Genomic DNA, 26,829 nt, shown 5'->3' with positions numbered 1-26,829 from the left:
TAACACCAGTCAGAGGGAGAGAACAGCCCAAGTCACAATGGCATCAGGACACCGAGATGGATCCGGCCGAGCCACAAGCCATGCCAGACTGTTCAGTTCAGCTCCTGTTTTCTGTTTCGGTGAACCTAAAATGACCAGAAGGCAGGCTCAGAAGCCTCAGATTTTTATTCTGGTGACAAACTGGTCCCAGGAAGAATTTACAGCAGACACAGTAGGAGTGGGTGTGGGTGCACCGGGCTCCTGAACGGTGCAGAAATGCCACGGGTCACACGGTGGCTTCGCCCTCACCAGCCTCCTCATCCTCCAGCAGGCTATAGCTCGCTTGGGTCTGGCAAGGCCTCTGAAGTGGATGGGCCAGCAGCTTGGCCATGCAATTGTGTAGCTCGAGGGCCGGCCCAGCCAGTGCCACCTCATACTTGTAGCTGGTGCCCTTGGTGTCCAGGCTGCCCATGAAGGAGAATACATCCTGCGGGGGCCAAGGAGAGGCTGTTCAGGGTTGGCATTAGCCCTCAGAGGCCCTCTCTGCCCCTGGAGACCGTCCTAGAAGAAGGGGCATCTAGAGTGGGTCCTGAGGGGTGAGGAGGAGTTGGTCAGGCCAGAAACTACTAATGCAGTCAGCAAACATTGGCTGGCACCCACCAAGCAGCCAGGACCTGGGCACCCTAGAAGCCCAAAGTGCTGGCAAGAGGGGTCTTGGTGAGTAAAGTATCTGCCAGGTAAGTGCTCTCCCCACACACACACACACAGTTACGTGGACAGCTGAATGCAGCAGGACATGACCTTCATCCCAGTGCTCTCCCTTGCAAGGCGGCTGCCTTGGCAACAAGAGACTCTGATCCAAACCAGAGGGGAAGGCATGGGAGGGCCCACAGCAGCACCTGCCACCCGCATTTCCTAGTCCCTCAAACAAGGCCTCACTCTGTAGTCCAGAGTTTTCTCTGAGATAAACATTCTACCCTGCAGGGAAGCTCCTTAGGCAGGAAGGCAAACAACTCCAAACAGCTTCAGGAAGTCCCTGAAACTGAGCAGATTCACTAGGCCCCTCCCTGCTGCTCCTCAGCAGCCTGGAGAGGTTTAGATCAGAGTTATGTGGACGGGACACTCTCCAGCCTGCAGGCTGTGCAGTGTGCTCCAGGCTCCCAGTCTGTGAGTTGTCAGTCCTGCTGTGTGGGCTTTGGTGATGTAGCTGTCATTTCTGCTCCTGTAGGTGACCCCTCACCCTATTCCTGTAAGCAACCCCAGTAAGTTCACTGGTTCATCAAGCTGGTCGTCGTGGTGTCCATTGTACTTTGGTGTGCTGTGGACTCCTCTCAGGGGTGAGTGCTGTGTCTGTCCAGGAAATGTCTTGTCACACAACATCCCTATCATGTCACAACCCCTGCCTCAGCCTTTCAGGTGCCTCACTCACATGTGTGCATGGGTGTGTGGGTACATGTGTGAGAATGTGCAGGCATATAGAGATCGGGATATAACCCCTGGGAGTCAGTGCTCCCACCATGCTGGTCCCGGGACTGAGTGCGAGTCCTCGTGCTTGCCTGCAGGCGCCTTACCTAGCCCACCTTGCAGTCTGTAAACTGAAACTCACAGGTATTAGCGACCCGCTCACAGGGCAAGTCCGAGCATAAGAAAGGTAAGGCCTGGAGAAGTTGGGAGAGGAGGGCGCTGCGGGCAGACAGTGCAGCAGGGTAGAGTCAGGAGGAGGTGCGAGGAATGGTGTGGCTGGCTGCTAAGGCCACAGCCTCCCAAGTCAGTCACCACCAACTCAAAGTGGAATGTAGGGAGCAGCTGTTAAATGACTGCCGGGGCAGGTCCAAGTCAGACTCCACTGTGATGTCTCTCTCACCTTCCACCTCCTCTCATCTTCCTTCTCCTCGGTGCCATTGTGGATGCAGACCATGTCGAAGAAGAAGTAGGGACACTGGAGCATCTTCTGCAGTGAATGAGACCAGGATGGGGTGCACTCCAGCCTGTGGTCCCGGGAGGTCCCCTTTGGTGTCTAACCACTGCCCTCCCTTCCCTCCAGGCTTACCTTCATGGGCTCAGTCAGGGAGAACTGGGGCTGGCAGGGAGGGCGACTGTAGACCAGGATGGTGCGCACGACGTAGGGGGAGGGGGGGTGGTTTGCACATTCTCTGTGACTGGCAGCTCAGTCTTCTGCTGGCTACAGAGGGAGGGGGAGACAGCTGGGTCCTCAGCCGCCTACAAGCCGTGGCCGGAACCCCACCTATCACAGCTGAATCCCACAGCCACGATCCTAGCAGTCCTGCATGTTAAAGCCAGGGCCAGAGAGACAGCGCCGGGGCTAGAGGCACCTGCAGTCAGGGCCACGCGAGGAAGCAGAGAAGGATTCTCACAAGTTCCCCCGACCCACACAGCTACCGTGGAACATGTGCTTGCACACAAAATAACTACATAATGAAAACCGTATGACTTCTTTAAAAGCCTTAATAAATTCAAGCCCCACCGCTGGACACAGGATCTTGTCCCAGGCGCCCCCCACAACCCCCAACATACACACACATACATACACACACACACACACACACACACACACACTGGGCAACCTCAACTCTGCACCTGGCTGGGGAAGGAACCAAGGCATCCCCACTCTGGGTGACCACTCACATGAGACTGAAGAGACCTTCTAGATCTGAAGAAACGCTAAGGACGAGGTGCCAGCTCGAAAGCAGGGGCCTTTTCTGGCCTGGATCCTGGAAGATGACGGGAACCTCTGGTGCCAGGCAGTGTGACCCCTGGGGTAGGCAGTGTGACCCCTGGGGTAGGCAGTGTGACCCCTGGGGTAGCTGTGTGACCCCTGGAGTAGGCAGTGTGACCCCTGGGGTAGCTGTGTGACCCCTGGGGTAGGCAGTGTGACCCCTGGGGTAGCTGTGTGACCCCTGGGGTAGGCAGTGTGACCCCTGGGGTAGATGTGTGACCCCTGGAGTAGGCAGTGTGACCCCTGGGGTAGCTGTGTGACCGCTACGTAGGCTGTGTAACCCCTGGGGTAGGCTGTGTGACCCCTTGGGTAGACGTATATTCCCACCAGCACAGCACCTCTCTAAGCCCGCTGCCTCTCACTCATCATAAAGTGGGTGGTAGCCTTAACCCCCTGCAGACCCTCCAGGGCTCCCCTCTCCTGCCACATCTACTGCATCCTCAATTCTGGGGGAGCCACCAGGTGAATGACAGGGTTGTGACTTTCTAGGTAACTGAATGCCAGCCCTGCTGCAGTGGATGTCCCCTGGAGTCAGGCTCGCTGACACCCACCCCTCCACCACTCTGGGCGGCCTGGGTTTTCGGTGGCTGTGGGTCTGGATCACTGTGGATTAACAGCCAGCTTTCTGTCAATGCTTTTTTTGGAGGGAAGGGGTTCATTTTGTGGTTTTGAAACAGAGTCTAGATATTTGTTGGTAAGGCTGGCCTCTAACTAGGAATCCTCCTGCCTCAGCTTCTGAGTGCTAGGTTGACTCTCCTGCACCCCAACACCTGGCTGCATGTTGGGTCTTGTATGTAACTTCTATAATATCATACATGGAATATTCATTCTATTTGTGATTTCACTGAGCAAAACCCCTGAGCTTTGCTGGGGCTGGGATTCAGGTGCAGTGTCTGCAGCTCAGTGGGTGAAGTGCCTGTAGCAGCTCAGCAGTCATGTGGCTGAGGGTTCCTCTCCAGCACACTGTCATCCCAGCGCTCAGGAGGTGGAAGCAGGTGAATCAGGAGCTGAAGGCTATCCTTAGCTACACGGTGAATTCAATGCTAAGCTGGGCTACATGAGAAAGTCTCAAAAATATATTGATAAATTTGATGTGAGGTGGTGGCACACACCTTTAAGCCCAGCATTCAAGAGGCAGACACAGGTGGATCTCTTGAGTTTGAGGTCAACCTGATCTACAGAGTGAGTTCCAGGACAGCCGGGACTACATAATGAGACCCTGTCTTAATAAACAAATATGTAAAAATAAAGAATTAGGGGCATGGTTCTGAATCATTGTCGTTCTACTCTCAGGATGCTGAGGCAGGAGATCACGGATTCAGCCTGACTACACAGCAAGGTCCTGTGTACAAGCCCAGCAACTATAGAAAAGTACTGACTTCAGAGTCTGGAATGCTTGGGTTCTGGTGCTCAACCTAGGCTGTGTGTTGGGGGAGCCCACAACACCACTGAGCCCCCACGGCGGCAGCGCTATCTGGGGCCAGGGACTATGACAAGGATACTGAACATGGAGCAGGATGCCGTCTCCAGGTCGTACAGGCAGCTGCAGAGCTCGCGGGGGTCAGAGGTTAGTCCAGACAGCTACGGGGAAGGCAGAGCCTCAGCACTGGGGCTCCCGGACCCGAGGTCTCCCAGAGTCCTGGTCAGCCCCGAGCCTCACCAAGTGGGGTCGTCATTCACCACGACCAGTGCAAACTCGTGGCTCTTGTCAATCTTGTGCTTCGTGCGCACGAACATCTCCACCATCTTCTGAGACACGTTCAGGGCGTTTGTCCGGGAGCTGGGAGAGGTGGGGTGACAGCGGCAGGGTTAGTCTTGGTTGTCAACTCGACTGCATCTGTAATTAACTAAAACCCAAGGGGCTGGGCATGGCTGGGAGGAATTCTCTCCTTTTTTCTTTTTTTTCTTTTCTTGGTTTTTCAGGACAGGCTTCCTCTGTGTAACAGCCCTGGCTGTCCTGGAACTCACTATGTAGACCAGGCTGGCCTCGATATCTCAGAAATTCACCTGCTTCTGCCTCCCAGGTGCTGGGATTGTAGGCGTGCACCACCGCTGCCCGGCTGAGGCACTCTTTTCTTAATTAAATCATTTGAAGTGGGAAGACCTGCTTCTAATACAGATCTCCCACTTCTCATACACAGCTTCCGAAGTGGAAAGGGCCACCTTCAACCTGCGCCACGCCCTCTGCTGCTGGCAGCCTGTGTAAATGACAGGGACAAGGAACACTTGGCTTTGCCTGCTTGCTCTGGCTCTCACTAGCAAGTCCATTTCTTCACTGTCATTAGGGCCTGCTTCTTCAGGACTGCAGCATATACCGGAGACCAGCTGAGACACCCAGCCTCATGCACTGAACAACTTTTCCCTTAGCAGACTGCCATTGTTGGAGTAGGTGGGCCACAGCCTGAGTCACTCTAATAATCGCCTTTATAAATGTATTTATCTATATATATAATTGCGTGTGTATACACATTCATTCATCAGCTTTGTTCTTCTAGAGCACCCAGACTAATATACCAAGTTAGCCTCTAACTCACCATAGAGTGCAGGCTAGCCTCAAACTCACCATAGAGTGCAGGCTAGCCTCAAGTCTGCTGTGGAACCCAAACTGGCACCCAAATTACTGACTGCCCAAACCTCCTGATTCCTCCATCTCCACCTCCCAGTGCTGAGATGGCAGGGCTGTGCCACCAGCTCCTGTGGTCTTGTTCTTATCCCATACAGAGCCCTGAGGCCTCTCCAGATGTGACACCTACTACACCTGCCAGGGGCACACAGAACTCACCTGACAGTGGCCTGCCCCATCAACCTGAGCCCCCACCACACACACACGCCAGGATCACTAGGCTCCTAAGAGTGTCACACATATGGATAGAAGCCTAGAAGGCCACAAGCCCTGAAACTGTGTCATGGACACCTAGATCCTACTGGGTAACAAGGTCCCTATGCATTCTGAGCTGCCCATATTCAAGCCCAGTGCCACGTACCCATGAAAGGACTCCAGCTTTGGCACAGACATTTCCTCTGAAAGATCCAAACAGATGATCTGAAACACAAACAGAAGACAGAGTATAGGATGAAACCAGACAGAGCTAAGACAGCTAGGGTGGGACCCAGACATAGTGCTCAAGAGAGGCTGGGGGCGTGGCTCAGGGTGGAGCCCCTGCCTAGAATCTCCCAGTGAGGGGATGGGGGTGTGGCTCAGGGTGGAGCCCCTGCCTAGACTCCCCAGTGAGGGGATGGGGTGTGGCTCAGGGTGGAGCCCCTGCCTAGACTCCCCAGTGAAGGGATGGGGCGTGGCTCAGGGGTGGAGCCCCTGCCTGGAGTCCCCTAGTGAAGGGCTGTGGGCGTGGCTCAGGGGTGGAGCCCCCGCCTACAATCTCCCAGTGAGGGGCTGGGGGTGTGGCTCAGGGATGGAGCTCCTGCTTAGGACCCCCCAGGGAGGGGGCTGGGGACACATGTGGAGGTCCAGGTGCCACACATAAAAATATGTTTAGATCACCAAGTGTGTGGTGCTCCTGGAACCCACAGGAAAATGAGGCAGCAATTTAGAGACTCTCACAAGGCAGGAGTGGCCTGTCTGAGGACCCCATCCATTCATCTCTGACCAAGACATAGCACCTTCAGGAAGCACAAGAGCTGTGCTGAACTATGGGGTGCATGTCCCAGAGCCTGCTGCATATGGTAATGTAATGTCCCTGTCATGGGGCCTGACTGGAATAGGCCACTCAGTGACACCAGGTGTGGCGACAAATACCTTTGATCCCAGCACTCAGGAGGCAGAGTTTGAGGAGCTCAAGGTCAGCCTGGTCTACATAGCAAGTTCTAGGCCATACTGGTCTACACAGTGAGATTCTGTCTCACTTAAATAAATACAACACCAAACATACAAGCAAATCACCACATAGTCTCACATAGATGCATAGACCCTGGTTTCAACCTCTAAAGCTGGAGGGAAAAAATCAGTGAAAAGAAAAATTATTAAATTTGGATCTTGACTTCAGAAGTGTCAATCCATCATGGCAACAGGAAGCAGAGAGCAGGAAGTGCCCCGGCATGGTGTAGCCCTAAATCAAGGAGGCACTGTAAAGCCCTGTGGGGGCCTGGCAGGGTGAGCAATGCCCTTTATTCTACCATCTGTTGCGGTACCTGTGAACTCACTGCAGAGAGCGTCTCAGCTGTCCGTGCAGCCTCAGTGTCCAGTACGGACTGTGCATACCACATAATTACATCCAAACTCCCCTGGTGGTCTACCTACCATCTAGGTTCCACCACCTTGCTATGTATCTGACCCTCCTGCCTCCACCTCCTGAGAGCTGGGATGGAGCCACATGCATGCTGGGCAAGCTCTCTGTGGACTGAGCCCCAGCAGCTGCCATATTATCTGCTGGAAGACTGCCCCGTGGGGACAGTTATGTAGCACAATATCCCTCCTGTCTCCTGTAGCCCTGAGGGCAGCAGTGTGGACAAGCCTACACCACAGGAACTGGCTGCTCAGCTCCATGGCTATATCCAGCATCTCCGGGAACACTGGGCTCTGGTGAAGATCCCCCCGGCACTCAGCCCTGACACCACACCCTGGCCCACTATTCCCCACGCAGAAGCAACAGTGCAGGCCATTCTGGAAATACAACCTGGCCCAGCCCTACCTCGGCTAGAGAAGTCTCAGATCCAGCAGGACCTGGTGGCTACTCTGGTAGGAATGTGTTGACAATGTCAAAACACACTCTTGATGATGTCAGTGGAGAACAGAGGCAAGCAGGGTTTCCCTTGGATGGCTGTCCCACCTGGTCCTGTATTCATTCAGTCCCAAAGAAACACGGAGGCTTATATTAATTATAAACTGTTTGGCCTTTAGCTAAAGTTAATTATGAACTAGCTCTTACAATTTAAATTAACCCATAATTCCTGTCTATGTTTAGACACGTGGCTTGGTACCTTTTATCAGTGAGGCATTCTCATCTTGCTTCCTCTGAGTCTGGCTGGTGACTGACTCTCTGCCTTCCCTCTTCCCAGAATTCTCCTAGTCTGGTTGCCCTGCCTCTACTTCCTGCCTGGCTACTGGTCAATCAGCGTTCTATTAAACCAATATGAGTGACAGATCTTTACAGTGTACAAAAGCATTATCCCACAGCAATAGGCAGTTGGCTTCTTATATGAAGAATTAGAGTTGAGGAGGTTTTTGTTTGTTTGTTTGTTTTTTCCAAGACAGGGTTTTTCTGTAGCTTTTGAGCCTGTCCTGGAACTTACTCTATAGACCAGGCTGGCCTCAAACTCACAGAGATCCTTCTCCCTCTGCCTCCCAAGCGCTGCAGTTGAGGTTTTGAGGGATGCATAGGAGTTTCTCCTCCTGATTAGGTTTTCCTTAAGATTCTGTAAGTTGCTGGGCGGTGGTGGTGCACGCCTTTAATCCCAGCACTCAGGAGGCAGAGGCAGGCGGATCTCTGGGAGTTCGAGGCCAGCCTGGTCTACAAGAGCTAGTTCCAGGACAGGCTCCAAAGCTACAGAGAAACCCTGTCTCAAAAAACAAACAAAATATTTTGTGTTGAGAATTTGTTGGTTATGCTGTTTTCTTTGATCAGAGTGTTGATTTTCTCTATGGTATCTTCAGTGTCTGAGATTCTTTCTTCTATCTCTTGTAATCTGTTGGTGGTACTTGTCTCTGTAGTTCCTGTTCGTTTATCCAAATTTTCCATCTCTATCCTTCCCTCGGTTTGTGTTTTCTTTATTACTTCCACTTCATTCTTCAAGTCTTGAACCGTTCCCCTTACCTGTTTGAGTACTTTTTCTTGTTTCTCTAGGTTTTCTTGGGTATCTTTGAGAGATTTATTCATTTCCTCTACCTTTTTGTTTGTAATCTCTAATTGATTATGGCAGTTTTTCACCTCCTGTTTAAGGTCCTCTATTATTTTCATATAATTCACTTTTGGGTCGAATTCTTCTAATTCTTCTGGATTAGGGTGTACACTTCTTATTTCGGGATTCCTGGATTCTGGTGATGTCACGTTGCCTTTCAAGTTGTTGGGGGAATTCTTGCATTGGCGCCTGCCCATCTCTTCCTTCAAATGTAGCCAGGAGAGGCCTGGTGTTTTGGACCAGTCTTTGCTGTGACTAACTCTCTGGGCGTATCTCCTCAGTGTAGGGGCAGGAACCGTTCCCTACCAGATGAACTCCTCAACACCAAAACAGGGATGCCTGGTATTCCAATGACCCGCGGAAAGAAGGGCAAATGCAGGGTGTAGGGTGGGGTCGAGTAGAACACTGGCGACACTGCAGTATAAGCTGGAGGTGCCTGTGCTCCCTTTCGGGAGTTGCTGAGGCCTGCCAGCTAGGCAGGCACTCACTGCTCTGGTTGGGTAGCCTTAGTGTAGGGGGGTTTGTGCTCTCTACTGGGACAGTCCGCCCCAGGATAGCACACACTCACCCGTCCAGATGGAACTTCTCAGCACCTACACAGGGACTCCTGGTAGCCCCAATGAGACAGGGACCAAGGGAAGTAGGGCGCAGGCAGAGCTGCAGCAGGAGCTGGGGGAGGGGCGTTTGTGCTCTCTACCTGGACAGTCCGTCCCAGGATAGCACACACTCACCCATCCAGATGGAACTTCTCAGCACCTACACAGGGACTCCTGGTCGATAGTTAAATATTTTGAAATGCTACAGCATTACCAAAGTTCTGATGATTCAGACCTGTACTACTCTTTATCGTAATTCATACTGAAAAATAGCATTGAAACTAGTCTACAAACTGACTAACGTTAAAAAAAGAGGAAGCAGTTACGATAACTGTACCTCTTTTTTTCTTTTTTTCTTGTTTTTATTGAGCTATACATTTTTCACCATTCCCTTCCCTTTTCTTGTACCTTTTTATACTGTTGGATATTTATAATCAAGCTTTAACTCTATGGTATTGAGGAAATTTGATCTTATTAGAAAAAATAAAATCAGCAACCTTGGTATTTGATGTAAATGTAGTATGCTAAATTCTGAGATAGCCTGAGAAAAAACTGGAGATATTATTTAATAGTAAAAGTAGACGAGGTTTCTCGTCTGCCTTGTAGCATTAAGTTTGTTTGTAACACTCACATTTACTTTTACATGTATGCCTGTGTGTGAATGTTTTCTCTGCATGTATATGCTCTACATGCATGCTTGGTACTGACGTCAGAAGGTATTGGGTCCCCTAAAATTTTAGTTTCAAAAGGATGTGAGCCCCTTTATGGAGCTGGGAACCTAACCCAAGTGCCCTTAACTACCAAACAATCTCTCTAAACCCTAAACTCACACTTCTTAAATTTAGTAGATGAAATGATGTTGTGAGTATCCTATATGAGACAGCCTTATGGAATTTTATCAACTGTTTTTGTGACATAAACCAATGGGTAGGACCATTTCAGAGCTTTGAATGAATCCTTCTGACTCTGTTCCCAATATTTCTACTGTAAGTAGATGACGGTGCTGGAGCAGGCCCTTTCTCTACAGCTTCCCAATGTGACAGACATGGTTTAGGAGGGAGAATTCTGGAGATTCTCCAGAATCCAAACTTGCAGCTCAGCAGTTCCCCTCTGCTGTAGGCACACTGTGCTCATGCATTTCAAAGGCCACGTTCACTGGTTTGTTATCCCACGATCTCAATGGGCAATTGAGATTGGACACTGGGATAGAACTAATGTAGTGCAGAACGGGAAGTCCTTTTCTTTCCAGAGCCCTTCTTCATTACATTCTCTTAAATCTGGCTGTTAACATAAAGTCAGGGTCATAAAGCATTGAGTAGGCTATGTCATTCACATCCAAGGTACTACCCTCCTGTGTAGACCTGTGTAGACCTGCCTGGAGGCGATCTCACTGTGTAACCAAGGCTCCTGGAACATGCACAAATCCATCTCTGCCCATGAGTTCTGGAGTCACAGGAGAGCAACCCCACATCTGACTCAAGAAGGGCTGTAAAACTGAGGAGTCGAAAATTGATTTTATTCATAAAAAATTCTCATTATACTCAATAGGGGCTTTAGAAAGGGTAGTCAGTATATACAGTGTAGAGCCTTAGCCAACTATTAAAACAAAAATAAATTATTTAAAAATTAACAACAAAATTTAAACCAAAGCAAAGAAAAAAATCCAAGCAAATGAAAACCAAACCCAAAACCATAACCCTTGCTCCAATTAAGCTAAAAATATTCTCTAGCTCTAAATCCAAAAAAATCCATCAAGAGCATCTGGCTCCCTAAAGACACCAAAGGTGACCAGACCTCCTCTATAGACCCTTTCTCAGGACTGACATGCCAGTCCAGGATGTGTAACTGGAGAATCCCCAGACATTTTCTTTATGGATGATCCAACGACTAACACAGGTGAGGGATGTTGTAGTCTCTGTAGTGCGTTATCTTCAGCAACACTTTCATGTGACATGGAGTCCGCCTCAGCACTGCACAGGAGAGGGAATCCTGTTCTTTTCCCTGTGGTGTGTATAGACTACAGCACGGCATCAGTACAGTCTTTCTCGTGAGAGTCCTCACCACATATCGAGGGCTCAACCGGCTTACTAAAGACAGAGAGTAAACTGGCAGAGTAAGCCTTGCTCAGCAGCATATCCTCCCCATGCTGCAGTGCGCCACTCAGGGTCCACCTGCTGATTGATGTCAGGATTCCGAGTAATTCTTGGTGGGTCCTCTGAATCTCAGGCTTCTTTCTGATGACTTCCTTTCTCCAGGAATAATGCACCAACATAACATGAATCAGATTGGGGATGGATCCCCTGCAGTAGGTGGAGATTTTCCTCACTGGTTAGTTTACAGATATAAGGAGGGGTCTGCTTCTCAGTAGGTGTTGCTGCTCGAGTGGAGAATGTGTGAAGCTTCCTTCAGCCTCCTCAGTTCTCCAAAGCAGAGCTGTCAGAGAAGGAAAGGCAATCAGATGCACAGGAAACCTCACTGGACTACAGCCTAGACAAAACCAGGGACTGTCCACACTTGGGAAACAAACGTCAAGGAAGAAAACCCATCCCATGAATGCCAAGGTTGCAGGGGACAGGAGTCAATGGTGGCTCATTGGCCTGGCACACTCAGGGCTCCTGCTGCAGCAGGTCTGTCTGCAGGAGGCTCTCATCCTGGACTGTGGCCTGTTCCAGATCATGCTGGAGGTTTTCATATTAGGGGAGGAAAACAGCTGGGACACAGGTCTATTGGGGACCTGCCCTGCCAGCTTTTGAGCTCCCACCAGCTCTACTCAACTGGGAAATCCAGCATTACATTTGAGTTGGGCTCATTCACTCCTTGCTTCTTCAAGGATAAGACAGCACCCGAGTTTCTTTTTTTCTCCACCTTTAAAACTGGTAGAAAGTGAGCTGAGAAATACACACTGTGGTGAACTAGAAAAACAGACCATTACTCCACTAGTTTAGATACATTCTTTTGAAAATAAAACAGCAGCATAGTAGTGTCTGGGTCACAGGCCTTGAACAGATGCCAGGAAACTGTGAGCAACCTGAAAAATTAACTGTATGAGGCCCTCTAGGGGAGCAAACACAACACTGCAGTGAAGGCTGGGCTTCCTCCTTCAGCACAGAAACTTCCTTGGATTTAACATGTCAAATTCTAAATGTGATTCTAATTCCAGAGAAACCTTCTTACAGGAAATAGATGCAAACTACAGAGAACCCATAATCAATAAGAAGGTGCTGTATGCTAATCTGTCCAAGTGTAGGATTTTATCTCTAAAGGTGATACTCCTGGAGGAAAATAAAGTGGCAGGAGGAGACACCGTCTTGCACAATTAACACTGCCTCTATTAGGTCTGGGACTACCATAGGACGGATCAATGCACTCAGAACACACGAGAGCACTAAGAATTGAAGAAATGCACACAATTCAGAAAGATTAAAGGATAACACATATTGCTTCCTGTGCAGACATTTCTGTTGACTGAGCCAGCCCAATACTCTCAGATGTTCTTTCCCTGGCTTTGACTGAAAAGCCATGCAAATGGCCAGGAACCCAAATAGGACAGAGATTCAGGTACTGGGGAACTATTTGATATAACTCCCTCTTCATGGCCTGGGATCCTACCTCATCTGGGAGACAGCGAAGGGATTCTGCAGCTTTTCTGCCAATTCTGTATGTTTGGAGACCAGATCCCTCAGCTTCAGCAGGGATTGTTGTCTTTCCTCCAATATATCCTGTTTCTGTTCATTAGAAGATTATGTTCTTAGTGAAGCGTTGAACACTCAAATGCACACACACACACACACACACACACACGCACACTCCTCAACGCACACTTCTGGACATACATGTACAATAACATAAACATTCAGCAAAATAACAAGAATTAATCATTTGATATTTCTCTGTATCATTGGTTTCATATCCTTAGTAAAAATACTCAGAATACAGAAACAGGATCCATTTTTCTGCTACATACAAGAAAGAAACTTCAACATTAATTATAGACATTACCTCTGGGTAAAGGATTGGAAAAAAATCTTCCAAGCAAATGTACCTAAATGACAAACTGATGTAGCTATTTTAATACCTAACAAAATTGACCTCAAACCAAAATTAATCAAAAGAGATGGAGAAAGACACACCACAAAGATGACATTTCAATTTTTTAAAAATTTTTCGAGACTGGTTTTTCCATAGTTTGGAGCCTGTACTGGAACTAGCTCTTGTAGACTAGGCTGGCCTTGAGCACACGGAGATCTGCTTCCCTCTGTTTCTCAAGAACTGGGGTCAAAAGTCTGCACCACCACCTGGCCATCATTTCAATTTTTTTTTTTTTGGATTTTTTTGAGACAGGGTTTCTTTGTAGCTTTTGGTTCCTGTCCTGGAACTAGCTCTTGTAGACCAGACTGGCCTCGAACTCACAGAGATCCGCCTGCCTCTGCCTCCCGAGTGCTGGGATTAAAGGCATGTGCCACCATCGACCGGCCTCAATTCTTAACATCTATGCCCTAAGTAATATTTTAAGATAAACATTACTATAGCTTAAAACACATAATTAATTTCCACATGCTAATATTTGGGAACTTAAATACCTCATTCTCACCAATGTGCATGTCATCAGTGTGCAGGTCATGCAGACAAAATTAATAAACTCTGGATTAACTGAAGTTTTAAATCAAATAAACCTAACAGATATTTACAGAACATTCCACCTAAACACAAAAGGGTGCACCTTCTCAACAGTATCCAAAAGAATTTTCTCCCAAATGGACCACATACTTAAACATAAAGCAAGTCTCAACAGACACAAGAAAATTGAAACAATTCCCTGTATCTATCAGACCATTAGAGAATATCAACAACGAAAGAAAGGAAAGCATATATAAGTTCATGGAAATTGAAGATCTCTATATTGAATGAAAAGTGGACCAAAAATAAATAAGAAAGAAATTAAACACTTTCTAGAATTCAATGAAAACGAATACATAACATACGCAAACTTATGGGACACAATGAAAGTAGTGCTAAGAGCACTAAGTGCCTACATTAAAAAAATGGGAAGATATCATACTTAATAGTAACACCTCAAAGTTATTGAACAAAAGGAAATATGTCCAAGAGGATTGGACCAGAAAAAATAAACTGACAGCTAAATCAATAAAATAGAAATCAAGATAATTGTACAAAAATCAGAGAAAGAAAGAATTGGTTCTTTGAGAAAATCAACAAGATAGATAAACCCTTATCCAAGCTAAATAAAGATGGGCAAAGTATATCCAAATTAATAAAATCAGAAACCGTATGGGGACATAACAACAGATACCGAGGAAATCCAGAGAATTACAAGGACATACTTTAAATCATGCACTTCATCAAACTGGAATATCTATAAGAAATGAATAATTTTTCTCAATAGGAACCACTTACCAAAGTTAAATTAAAATCAGATAAATAAATAGACCTACATCCCCTAGTGAAATAGAAGCCATCATCAAAAGCCTCCTCCCACCCCACAAAAAAACCCAAAGTCAAATGGCTATAGCACAGAATTCAACCATACTTTAAAAAAAGAGTTAATGGCAATACTCCTCAAATTAGTTTGCAAAATAAAAACAGAAGAAACAGAGCCCAAATCGTTTTATGAGGCTGCAAACCAGATACCCAAAACAGAGAAAGACTCAACAAAGATACTTACAGACCAATTTCCCTCATGGACATATATGAAAAAGTACTCAATAAAATACTTGCAAATCAAACCCAAGACTATTTCAAAAATATCATCTATTATGATCAAGCAGTCTTTAACCTAGAGATGTAGGGATAGTTCAGCATATGAAAATTAGTCAATGTAATCTACTGTATAAACTGAAGAAAAAGCATATGATGATCATTTTGCTAGATACCAAAAAAATCTTTGACCCTTTCATGATGAAATACCTCAACACAAAAACAAACACATTGAACCTGATAGGAGGGAATATAGGGAATAGGCGGAACATGCCAGCAAAGGAGATGGTTTCAGAAGAGAACATTGGCAGTGCAGGCACTAAGATCAACAATTAATAAAGGACCTCAGGGAACCGAAAGGCTTCTGTAAGGCAAGGAACACCATGAGTAGGAGAAAATAGAGGCTGACAGAATGGGAAATGATTTTCATCATCCCGCATCTGACAGAGGGCTAATATCCAAAATATATAAAGCATTCAGTAGACTAGACACCTACAAATCAAATCATCCAATTAAGAAACGTGGAACAGATGTAAACAGAAAATTCTCTAAAGAAGAATCACAAATAGCTGAGAAACACTTAAAGAAATGTTCAACATTCCTTTTGATCAGGGGAATTTGAACCAAAAACTCCTTTGAGATTCCACATTACACCTGTCAGAATGGCTAAAGTCAATGGCACAAATGACAGCTCATGGTGGTGTGGATTTGTAGCAAAGGAAACACTCCTCCATTTCTGGTGGGAGTCTATAGCTGCCCAGCCTCGATGGCATCAATATGGCGATTCCTCAGAAAATTGGGAACTGATTTACCTCAAAATCTAGGTACACCATTCTTGGACATATGTCTAAAGGATGTTCTATCCTATCACAAGAACACTTGCTCAAATATCTTCACATTGGCATTATTCATAATAACCAGAAAGTGGAAATAACCTTCATGTCCCTCAATGGAAGAATGGATAAGGAACAGGCAGTACGTTTACAGAAGGGAATATTACTTGGCTGTTTGAAAAGTGATATCCAATTGCTATTGTAAGTAAATGGGTGGAACTAGAAAAAAATCAAGCTGACTGAGACAACTGAGATCCATAAAGACGCCTATGATATGTGTTCACTTATAAGTGGGCATCAGTTGTTAAGTAATTGATAATCAAGCCACTTTCCACAACCCAGACAAGTTAGGTACAGAGAAGGTCACTAGAGGAAGGAAACACAAGAATTTCCCTGGGAAGAGAAAATAGATTAGATTTTGCCAGTGAACTTTGGTTGGGTGGGGAGGGAATTGAAAGAGATCCTGTAGGGAGAGGGGTGGAGGGAGAGAGTGAGGAGAGAGAGTGTTGGAGTTGGGGGTCTCCCAGAGGCTGCAATGGAAAGCTAGTACAGATAAAACTTCCTGTAATCTATGTGGAGGATCCTAGTGAGGACTCCTAGAAGTGGAACATACAGAGTCTGAACTGATCATCTTCTGTAGCCAAGAAAGGATTCCAGTGCTAAGACTGGATTGCATTCAGTTGAATATTTGGTTGAAGGGGATTCTGTGGAGATCCCTAAACAGCTCCGAGAGGACAGAGTGTTGCTCTCTGAAAACTGACAGTGGGGTCCCATTGTTGTGGACAACATCTACACATCATTGAAACTAGAGAGAGCAAGCTGTTTCCTGAATGGAGCCTTCACCCATATGCTCTAGTCTCTTTGGCATGGGAAGGTACTCTGCAGGTTACAGAGAGAGAAACATGACATCAACTCATCCACAAAAACCTTGACTTACAGTCTGTCCTCCCTGAAAGTTATGCTGGGGCACTGTTGGTTCAGAACTTGAAAGAGTGGCCATACAATGTCTGGCTTAACTTGAGACTCATGCAAGATGAGGCAGTCCATGCCCTACAATCCCTGGATGGCTAAAATCTGGAGACCAAATAGCCCAGAGACATAGTACAGAAGCAAACATAACTAAAAAAAAAAAAAAAAAAAAAAAAAAAAAAAAAAAAAAAAAAAAAAAAACCAATGAACTGACTACTAATATCCTATCGATGTTCTGCTATACTCATAGATTGGTGCCTTGCTGGTCCTCATCAGAGAGCTTTTCTCTAGCAGCAGTTGTGTGGAAGTGAATATCTAAATTGGAACTTTCTATCAGTCCTACCCATTGGAGCTCAGGAAAAGTTTCAGAAGAATTGGGAGGGGGGATTTTAGGAGTCAGAGGGTGTGATGGGCTGGAGGACACTAGGAGAACATGGCCCACTGAATCAAGTAAACAGGGTTCACAAAGGCTCACAGAGTTATGTATGGGGCCTTTATGGGTCTGCACCATGTTCTCTGCATATATGTTGGTGTTTCAGTGGGACTCTTAATAGTGGGAGTGTGCGTGGTGTGTCTCTGACTCTTTTGTCCACTCTTGGGATGCCTTTCCTCCTATTGGAAAGCTTTGTCCAGCCTCTGTATGGGGGGCCTTTTTCTTTTTTTGTCATGCTTGCCTGTTCTTTTCTGAAAAGAAACCAAAGGGCAGCAGATCTGGGAAAAGGGAGGTTTATAGGAGCTGAGAGAAGTGCAGGTAGAGAAAACTATGGTTGGTATCTATTGCATGTGAGAATGATTTATTTTCAATAAAAAGAAATGTTCACTCAATAAAAAAAATGTGAATCGTTGAAGAGTTACAACACTTTAAAACAGAGTTATTAACTATGTAATCTCTACCCAAAGGAGAGCTTAAAATTTTCTTCCTCTAAAATATTAACGAGGAGCAGGAATCCCTATGATTTGATGGCATATAATATTTTTCACTTATACCTGGGATTGATATAGGCCATGGCTAGTGGGAAGGAGGAAAAATTGCCTTTTCTGTGAAGAGTAAAATTTATGGACAGATCAATAGTAAGGGTTGGATTCTGCCTCCTGCAGGAAAAGCCTCTGTTACTGGAGGTCTCAAACACAATGAGAGCTGGAGGGTTGCACTGAGCAGAAACCAGCTATAATGTAAGAGATGAATTAAAGGTAATAACTTCATCAGTTCCTTCAGGACAGACATCTGTTTTCTCCAGGTATAGCTTACTTCCTGGCATTTATGGGACTCCCAACATAGACTCTTGAATGGTTAAATGAATGAAAGCTACCTTTATATTATTCGTCTTAAAGCTACCTGTCTACTAATGATGAAGCATCTTAAATTATATTTACACCGATGCTTTTGAGATGACTATAATTTAGCACCTATGTCTTAAAAACACAAACATATAATCTACTGACCTTGGACATTTGGTTGAAGCATCAATTTTAATTTAAGTATTTAGACTAGGTTTGAGCTTGTGATGCAAACCCTTAATCCTAGCTACTCAGAGACTGAGACAGAAGGACTGAACATTAAAGTCTCATTTGAACTACACTGTGTGTTCAAAGCTAATCTTTGGAATGTAGTGTGATCATATGTCAAGACTTTAAAAGGATCTGGTGATGTATCTCATTGTTAGAATGTGTAACAAACATGAGCAAAGCCCAGGGTTTAATGCTATTTTAATAATTAGATCAAATAACCATGGGAGAACTGCTATTTTCTGAAGGGAAATTAAGGAGGAGTGGACCTTGGGTCTGGGGAGCAGGGGGTGTATGACTGGGAGGAGGGAAGGAGGTTGAACTGATGAAACATGAAAGAAGATAAAAAATATAAACAAGAACCACTCCTTTGACATTTACATGGGGATTTCCTCCTTTAAAGCTGTTTCCAGCCATTGATCTCACAAGATGCCAAATCCTTAGAAAGTCTTGGAATAATCACAGAAATCAACAATTGGATGGGATGTTAGTGAGCTACTGGAAAAGTGGATCGTGTGTGTGTGTGTGTGTGTGTGTGTGTGTGTGTGTGTTTATTACAGATGGTGGGCAGCCTGCCCACATTGCTGCAGCCTACCTCCTCTGCCTCAGCACATAGCTCACAGATCTTCTCATCGGGCTCTTCATAGTCATTCTTCACCTTCTCACAGGACTCTTGCAGTGAAATCTGCTCCCTCCATAGCTTTCGGTTCTCCTCTTTCAACATGCTCACTTTTTTCTTCAACTGAGTTCGCTCACTCAGGAGCTGCTTGTGGAGGATGCTGAACCATCATAAAAATACCATGAGCCCTACCTAGCCTCCATCTCCCACATCATCCATGCAAAGTCCCATGTCCCCAGACAGCCCTATACCAGAGCCCACAGTCAACATGCCAGGATAACCTAGTGGCTGTCAAATGTCAGAGAATGGCCAAATTACAGAAAGACTCAGAGTACTTCTGAAAACTGTTACAATAAAAGGAATGTACTTCTGAGAGCAGGGTTTGCCTCCTACCACATGTACTTAACTGTCCATGGTATTGGGAAAGCATCAGCAGATTGAGAAGTAGAAGACAAATATTCAGTGAGGGAGGACAGCAGACCCAATTGAAATATATTCTATCTATGGGAAGAATGGGATCACCTCTGTAGACGCCTACAAGAGCCCCCAAGACCCACAAATGCCTGACACCCTTATCATGGTACAAATAGATTTTTAATCTAGAGGCTCCTGAGGCTGGCAGGACAATGTTCTGATGGACTCACAGATACTTCAGTCTTAGCAAAACTAGTCCAGTAGGTCCAAGTCAAGAGCATAAGACAAACTGCTTTTTATAGGGAGACAGGCCAAAAGGAAAGTCCTCACTTTGGTTCAAAGACAAAAACATGGCAAAAGCAGTCACTCCCAAGGAACAGAGTCCCAGTGAAGTCAGTTACTCACCTGTAAGAAACAGTTTCCTCAGTCAGCAACTTGCACTTGTACAAGGCTTCTCTCATCTCCATGGGGAATTTCTGTAGCTCCAACATCACTTTCTTATGCTCCATATTCACCATCTCCAACTCAAAATTTAGCCTGTATTAGGGCATAGCCCCAGAGCAAAGAACCCCGTGAATTCTGGACTTAATGACCCTATGATTTCAGGCTGTGCCTTAAACACCCCAGCACATTCAATGTCACATTCTGATAGCTATCAACTAGGACGACCTGGTGCTGTTTAAACTTGCTGACCTGGCCCCAGACCAGCAGTCAGGGATGCAAAGGGAGTGATCCAGAGCTGCATGAGTTCCATCAATGGGCCTGGAGGAATAGAAGAGTTAAGTCCTCAGGAGCCTGTGTCACAAGTCTGATCCCACCAGAAATCTATGATAATGTTGTTCCTGTCTTCAGAACGGGGATTTTTGATCCCAGGTTTCTATTGCTACATGGATTTCTAAAGCACAAAATCAGTATTTCCAGGGAGGAGAACCGACTTAAGGACAGATTTATAAGTCTCCAGTGGATTCCAATGGACTTCCAAGGTGAGCACACAGGCCAGGAGCCCCATCACTGGTCATAGTGGAGTTCCCTGACCTTAAGGGAACTTAGTGGGATCACCTGGAAACTGTGGCACAGAAAGAACCACATGCCACAGACCCCCAGCTGCCAGGACACACACACACACGTACACGGAGGATGCCAAATAAATGTTGGCAGGCGGAATTGTCTCAGAATATAAGAAACCAGACTAGAGAAGAGCAGTGATGAAGTTCAGACTTCAAATCATACACTGAGATGCATCAAGACAACCAGGCCCATGCAGCTGCTCCCAGGAGCAGCCAGTACTCAAGTACTTGCTGGTTAAGCAAAAAGACTCACCATAAACTCACAGCACCTAGTATTGTCCACACGCCAACACCTGTCAAGGCCTCATGAAATGTATGCTGAGAGCTCACAAACTATTGCCTCATTCCAGACTGATCCAGGCCAAGGCTCTGCTTTTTTTTTTGTATTCTTTTTTTTTCTTTTTTTTATTCTTTTTTAATTAATATTTCCACCTGCTCCCCGTTTCCCATTTCCTTCCCCTCCTCCCAAATATTGCCCCCTCCCCCCACTCCCCTCCCCCTATCCCCACTCCTCTTCTCCACCCCCCACACCATTCCCCCTCCCTCTCGATACTGAAGAGCAGTCCAAATTTTTTATTTGGAGGAATCACACAGCCTGTATCCTGATATCACTCCTTCCCAGGTTTCAGCTATGCCTCTTAGATGCCCTCAGGATATTTAGTTTGGGCAGAACACTCTGCAGATGCAGTCTCCAATGACCTGAGGAATGCTGGGGTTGACTCAGTAGGGTCAAGACAGTTACCAGGGAACTAAACAAAATGGCTACCTGTTGTTCAAATCCTTGTTGGTATAATTAGCCAGGATTCCACGAAGTTCATTCCTTTCTTGGGTCATCATCTGAAGCTGCAGGGTCAGTGTAGCCACCTTTTTCATCTGCTGCTCCTGCCCAGTAACAGAGTTTGGGTTTGATGTTTTTCGAGTACTCCCTGCAAGTTGATAAATATTAGTGAATTTATGCAGTAGTATGGCACAGGACCAGGAGAGATCATGTTGAGTTTGAAGAAGAGGCCGAGGAAGAGTGAATGCAGGAGCACAGTAAAGACCCCTAGGATCAGGACAACTGTCCTCAAACTGGGAGCCCATAAGCCATGCCTCTGTATCCACTCACTGTGGCTAGCTATGTGCATCAGCCCCTACTGCTGCCCCGCTGGCTGGAAGGCATATGTCACCCAGCCATGCTGCTTTGGAAATATCAACTCATTTCTGATGTGCTGCAGAAAATTCCTGGAGTCTCTAGTGCATAGCACAATGAATCCCTCTTCACCTGTGGCCAGGAATAGAAGTAACTGAATGTCTGAGACCCTGGTGCATAGATGGGGAATTTCCCATGAGATACTCACAGAACCTAAAGAATCCACTGATGATGAGTTGTGCAACACCCTACTCTCACACCTCATTAGTCTGTGACTCCTGCTGGTCTTTGCCTCTCAAAATAAAATTAAGGAACTCACAGAACAGCAGCTGTAACCTTGACAATTCCTGGATCTCTGCCAAACTAACTAGCAGCAATCCTTGACAATGGGTCTGCACTTTAGTTACCAGAGAAACAGCATAAAACCATCTCTTCCAAAGATCTCAGCTATTAAATCCCATTTCTGTAAGGTCCAACTCAACCCCCAACCTCCTCCTTCGAAAGTCAGATCTCTCTGTCAACCAGGGTGCTCAATCTTGCCATTGTGTCTTCAAGTGAACCCTATATGCACATAATGAGGGCCCCAAGGACACAACATTGTTAATTTCAGAAAAGATGCCAATGAATCTTTAGGATACAGCAGAATGTTCAGAGAATTTACCGTTAGAGTCACTGCCAACTGCAGTCACTTATCTCATAACCATCTCTTCCCCAGTTCACCAAAAGCCAAGCTGACTTTTTCAGGTGCCTTCCCTGAGACACAGGGGAAGCTCGTCAGCAGCTCTCTGATAGTTAGACTCTAATTAATTCTAATTTAATACTTCATCATGAATGGAGGTCAAGACTCATTTTCTAAACATTCCCAAGGAATGGCTCTTCCCCTCCTAATCAAAAAGATGGAAAGTGAAAGATACTAAGAAATTAGCTCATGTTGATGCGGAAGGAAGTTCAGTTTCATGAAGTGAATGAGTATCTCAGGAAATATCCACAGGACTGTTACAATGTGTGGGGGTGATGGAGATTGTGGGTGTCTCATCAGACCAAAGATAAGTCACATGGGTCATGATGAAGATTTTCCCCAAACTTCAGCAAAATACATTCCATCCATCATGACATTAGCAAAGGTGAGATAACCTAGTGACAGGACAGGCTGGAGACACCTAAGGACAGGGCATCCACAGGTGAGCCTTCACTCGCCAAGAACAGACACTTGCAGGGAGAGTGATGGCTCATTCCTGCACTCAAGTTAAAGTTAAAGTCAAGTTAAAGTTGACTGGCTATTGAGAGGAACTCAGAAACCCTAGGGGTCACTGACATGCAGCAATACTCAATGGTTCCTACCCTGCAAGTGGCTCTGAGGTAAAATGTGAGATCCTCAAGCTTTGGCCAGGGGACTGTACTCTCTCTGTTATTAGTGACCCACAACCAAAAGAAATCCAGTGTGCTGAAGTACAGTGCTGTAACTGAAACCTCTTTCATCCCTCTCCTTCCTTCCCACTCTGAGTCAAAGCAGATGGACCCCAGCACAGCAGCTGCAGGGTTGACCATTACTGGCTCTCTGCCAATCTAACCATCAGAAACCCTAAACTCCAGATCTACTCTTTAGTAACAGAGAGAAGGATAGATTCATTACCTCCACGAAGCTCTAAGATCCTGTGACTCACTATGAAAACCAAGCTGAAGCCTTCCACCATCAAGAAACTCCCTACTCCCTCCCCAGGACTCACTGCGTTTTCCCCAGAACCATTTATGTCTTGATGTGCGACACTGAGGTTGAAGGCCAGCTTCCTTCTGACTCCCTCTAGTCTCGTTTTGCTCTCCCTTCTGTCTCCCAAGGAGCCTGCTCAGTCTTGCCAACATGGCTACATCCAAAACCTGTAGGCAGTGAACAGATGCCCCACAGGCAGTTGGTGTTGCCACAACACTGATGACATCACAGAGAATACCAGGGCTCTCCAGGATACAATAGAATGTCCAGGGAGGGGTCTGCTGCTGTCCATGGTACAGCCATTACCTCTGGCTCATTTCCTTACTCCAAAATGACCTGAAACCAAGGTGCCATATCAGGAGCCTCTCTGGGGTCAAAAAGGAAGCTCTTATACAGGTAGTAATAAAAAATTTCCCCTGGAGAATCAGCAGAGCTCACTCAGGCTATAAGTTTGTGAGTGAAGATGTGCTTCACTCTTGATATGTCTGGCTGGAGTCACATGAGGCCAGATGATCCCTGAGATATTTAGAAAAAACAGTCCTAGAAAGAATATGATGGTCCAAACCTTGAATCAATACACTGAGGCAAGAGCAGTGACAAGTCAGAGGTCTGTCGGGGCTGTGTAGAGGCACCCTAAGTTGGAAACACTCAGGCACATGCACACGCATACAGATAGAAGAGGCACACAATCATGGGATAGAACATGATGTCGATCACTGCTATGGTGCTTCTATCAGCAAACAAAAGGCAAATTCCTTGGCCTAGAGCCAGCTGTTATGGTATATGTGCTTGTTAATGGCTTTGGGTACAACACCCATTAGGAGATCGTGAGAAGGACAGGCATTCGGAGAGGCTTGGGGTTATTGAATCAAAGAGTTTTGTTATAGCCTAACCTCAATTTTCTATTTCTGACAGTTCTTGTAAAGAGGATCCAGCCCATCGTTAGGCTGGAATGCATTTTCTCCAGATCTCTGGACTTTCTCAACAGAAGCATGTTCCTTAGTACCTAGGGCTGATGAGATCTGTCAGGTGATCTGTGCCATTTCAGATACTGAAGCCCTAAGCAGGTAAATGTGATTAGCATATTTTTTTCTAAATAGGGTCTTGTAGAGCCCAACAAGTTGAGAACCAAACATTTGGCAATACTGGATTGAAAATGTTTTATGAACATACAGAGTGTTGCTATGGTAAAGAGGCAAAAGTGAGAAGTGACATACAGAGGGAATATGATTTGCAAATTAATCTGAGATGCGACAAGATCTAGAAAACAAGGTATAAAGGATCACCAGCAAATTCCAGCAACTAAGAAAGAGGCCTGGACCCAGTGGCACCCTTGATACTTCAGACAGCTTGGCCTTTCAATAATTAATTGTGAGATATCACACTTCTCCAACTCAGGAGATATACTTATCCACCACAGCCAAATATGCACACAACCATTCTGCATGTGCCTGCTTCAAATCTCACCCAGTCTCCCACACAAAGAGGCTCCACTCTCTTGCAAATGACCTGAGAGTCAGTTGACAGGTGACTGCACCTATGACCCACAATACTTTCTCTCGACCCACCCATGGAATCTGGAAGGTGCTCATGAAATGAACAGAGAGATAAGACTTTACCTACCTGAATCTCAAAATGCAGCCTTGAGATTCTCAATCTCTGGATGACAACCCTAAACCATCCCTCTACAGGAAAGGGAGTCTTGCTGTCAGCTAGTTTTTCTTCTTCCCTTTCCATTCTTCAGAAATCTAGGGGACAGCTTCCTTAAGCCTATTCACAGCTGCACAGGATACAGCTTGGCTTCATAACCCTCAAGTCTCACCTCAAGAAGCCAAAAGAAAATTGACGGAGTTCACAAACACTCCCATGCTTGGAGATGCCAAGGTTATCAATGGTTCACTCTAGCACCTTGCAGGGCCAGAACGTGTTCCCCAGACTAAGCATGTCATCATCTCTGATATCATCTCAGGACACCCAAATCAGGCTGGAAGGAACCAGGATCTGTTCCATGGCCTCATAAAGCCCTTAATATTGTGAGGTAAGTACACGTATTATCTTTGCTAAGACCTTTGCCTACCAAAGAAAACTCATGTACCCAAAACATAATAACTTCTGCTATCTCTGGCTCCAACAGAGTCTTGTTCTAATTCTGCATTCCTTAGTAAATGCAACTTGTGTTTTCTATTGCTTAAAGTTTCCTTTTTTCCATAGTCCACACCAGTGAGAGTTTGGCTAAATCATGAAGAATTGGCTATTACATCATTCATCATTCATTCACTTTATTTTAAAATTTTTGAGTGATATGCCCTAAAAACAACAGGTCTTTATGTTACCTGCACCTCTATTTTCTAAAAAGCTTTCAGAGATCTCACATACAGACATCCTACCAGTAAAACAGGGTCCTTAAGGGTTCTGTGCATATTTACCATTAAGTCTGCAAATGCTTCATGCTTGATGCTTGCAGCCCTTAACTTGGGCTGAACTTAAGACATACTTCCAGAAATAGAATTATCTCAGAGAAGAATTTAAAATAAAAATATGCATATAAAGCTAAATTACCACAATATTTCAAATAAAAATGTCAGCCTTGTATAAATGATGTTACATATACTTGAGCATCTTTCCACATAGTTAGGAACCAGAAATACTTGGAGTGCTTATGCAAAAGTATAAATGTTCATTTATCAGGTGGTTAATGAATGATGCTCCCATTAGAAATGATAACCTTTGCTGACAGTACAGAGCAACTACTGACCATGGAATTTTCTGCAAGGCATAATTCAGAGTACAAATGATGCATCACTGGAACACATTACTCAGATATTTTAGTAAAATTTTCACTGTATGATTGCTCTTGGAGAGCACCCAGGTTGCAGTCCACTCAGCCAAAAGGTGGCTCCCAGCCCTCTGTGACTCCAGTTGCAGAAGATATTATGCCCTCTTGTGACCTCTTTGGGCAGTGCAAACAGGTACTGCAGAGACAAGCATTCAGGCAAATCACCCACACATGTAAAATGAAAGTGAAGAGAGTTTTTAAATGTCCTGGGTATTATATTCTTCCTGACACACTCATGTACTATTCTAATGTGTTGGTTCATGTGTTATGCATTTTCTGCTAACATTCTTGTTCTTGATGATGTTTAAGACAGGTTCTCCATATGTATTCCTGGCTCTCCTGGAACTCATCATGTAGACTGTGCTGGCTTAAAAATATCCAAATGCTGCTGCATCCTTCATGTTGGGTTACAAGTGTGAATCACCATCCCTGCTCCACCTTTTGGGGTAACTTCATTTTTATTGTTTTTGTTTTGTCAATGAGACAGAATCTCACTCGATAGCCAAACTATCCTAAATTTCACTATGTTGACTAGGTTGACTTTGAATTCTCAGATCTACATGTCTATACCTACTGAGTTCTGGAATTTAAGGCATGAATCATTATGCATGATATGGCTTTCTATGTGTTTTTAATAGATGGAGGATGTTGTTGGAGGCTGCTTGTTCAGTCCTGGCTGCCCAGACCACAAAATAATCACTCAGAAACTATATTATTTGTAATACTGTTTGGCCAATAGCTTAAGTGTATTTCTGGCTTATTCTTATATCTTAAATTAACCCATCTCTATTCATTTGTATATGGCCACGTGACGGTGGCTTACGAGTATGGACATGTCTGGTGTCTGTCTCCAGTTGGACCGCAT

The 26,829-nt window shown here is 45.6% G+C and overlaps 2 pseudogenes; one reads left to right on the top strand and one right to left on the bottom strand.

Moving 5' to 3' along the window:
- LOC130862662 (non-receptor tyrosine-protein kinase TNK1-like) overlaps window positions 1-26,829 on the top strand; it is a 618,047-nt pseudogene that overhangs the window by 179,603 nt on the left and 411,615 nt on the right.
- Window positions 162-26,829, bottom strand: LOC130863093 (BRISC and BRCA1-A complex member 1-like; annotated as a pseudogene).

Source organism: Chionomys nivalis, chromosome 20 (genome assembly GCF_950005125.1).
Source record: "Chionomys nivalis chromosome 20, mChiNiv1.1, whole genome shotgun sequence".
Lineage (NCBI taxonomy): Eukaryota > Metazoa > Chordata > Mammalia > Rodentia > Cricetidae > Chionomys > Chionomys nivalis.
The sequence above is the reverse complement of the archived record's forward strand: the minus strand, read 5'-3'. Positions and strand labels throughout refer to the sequence as shown.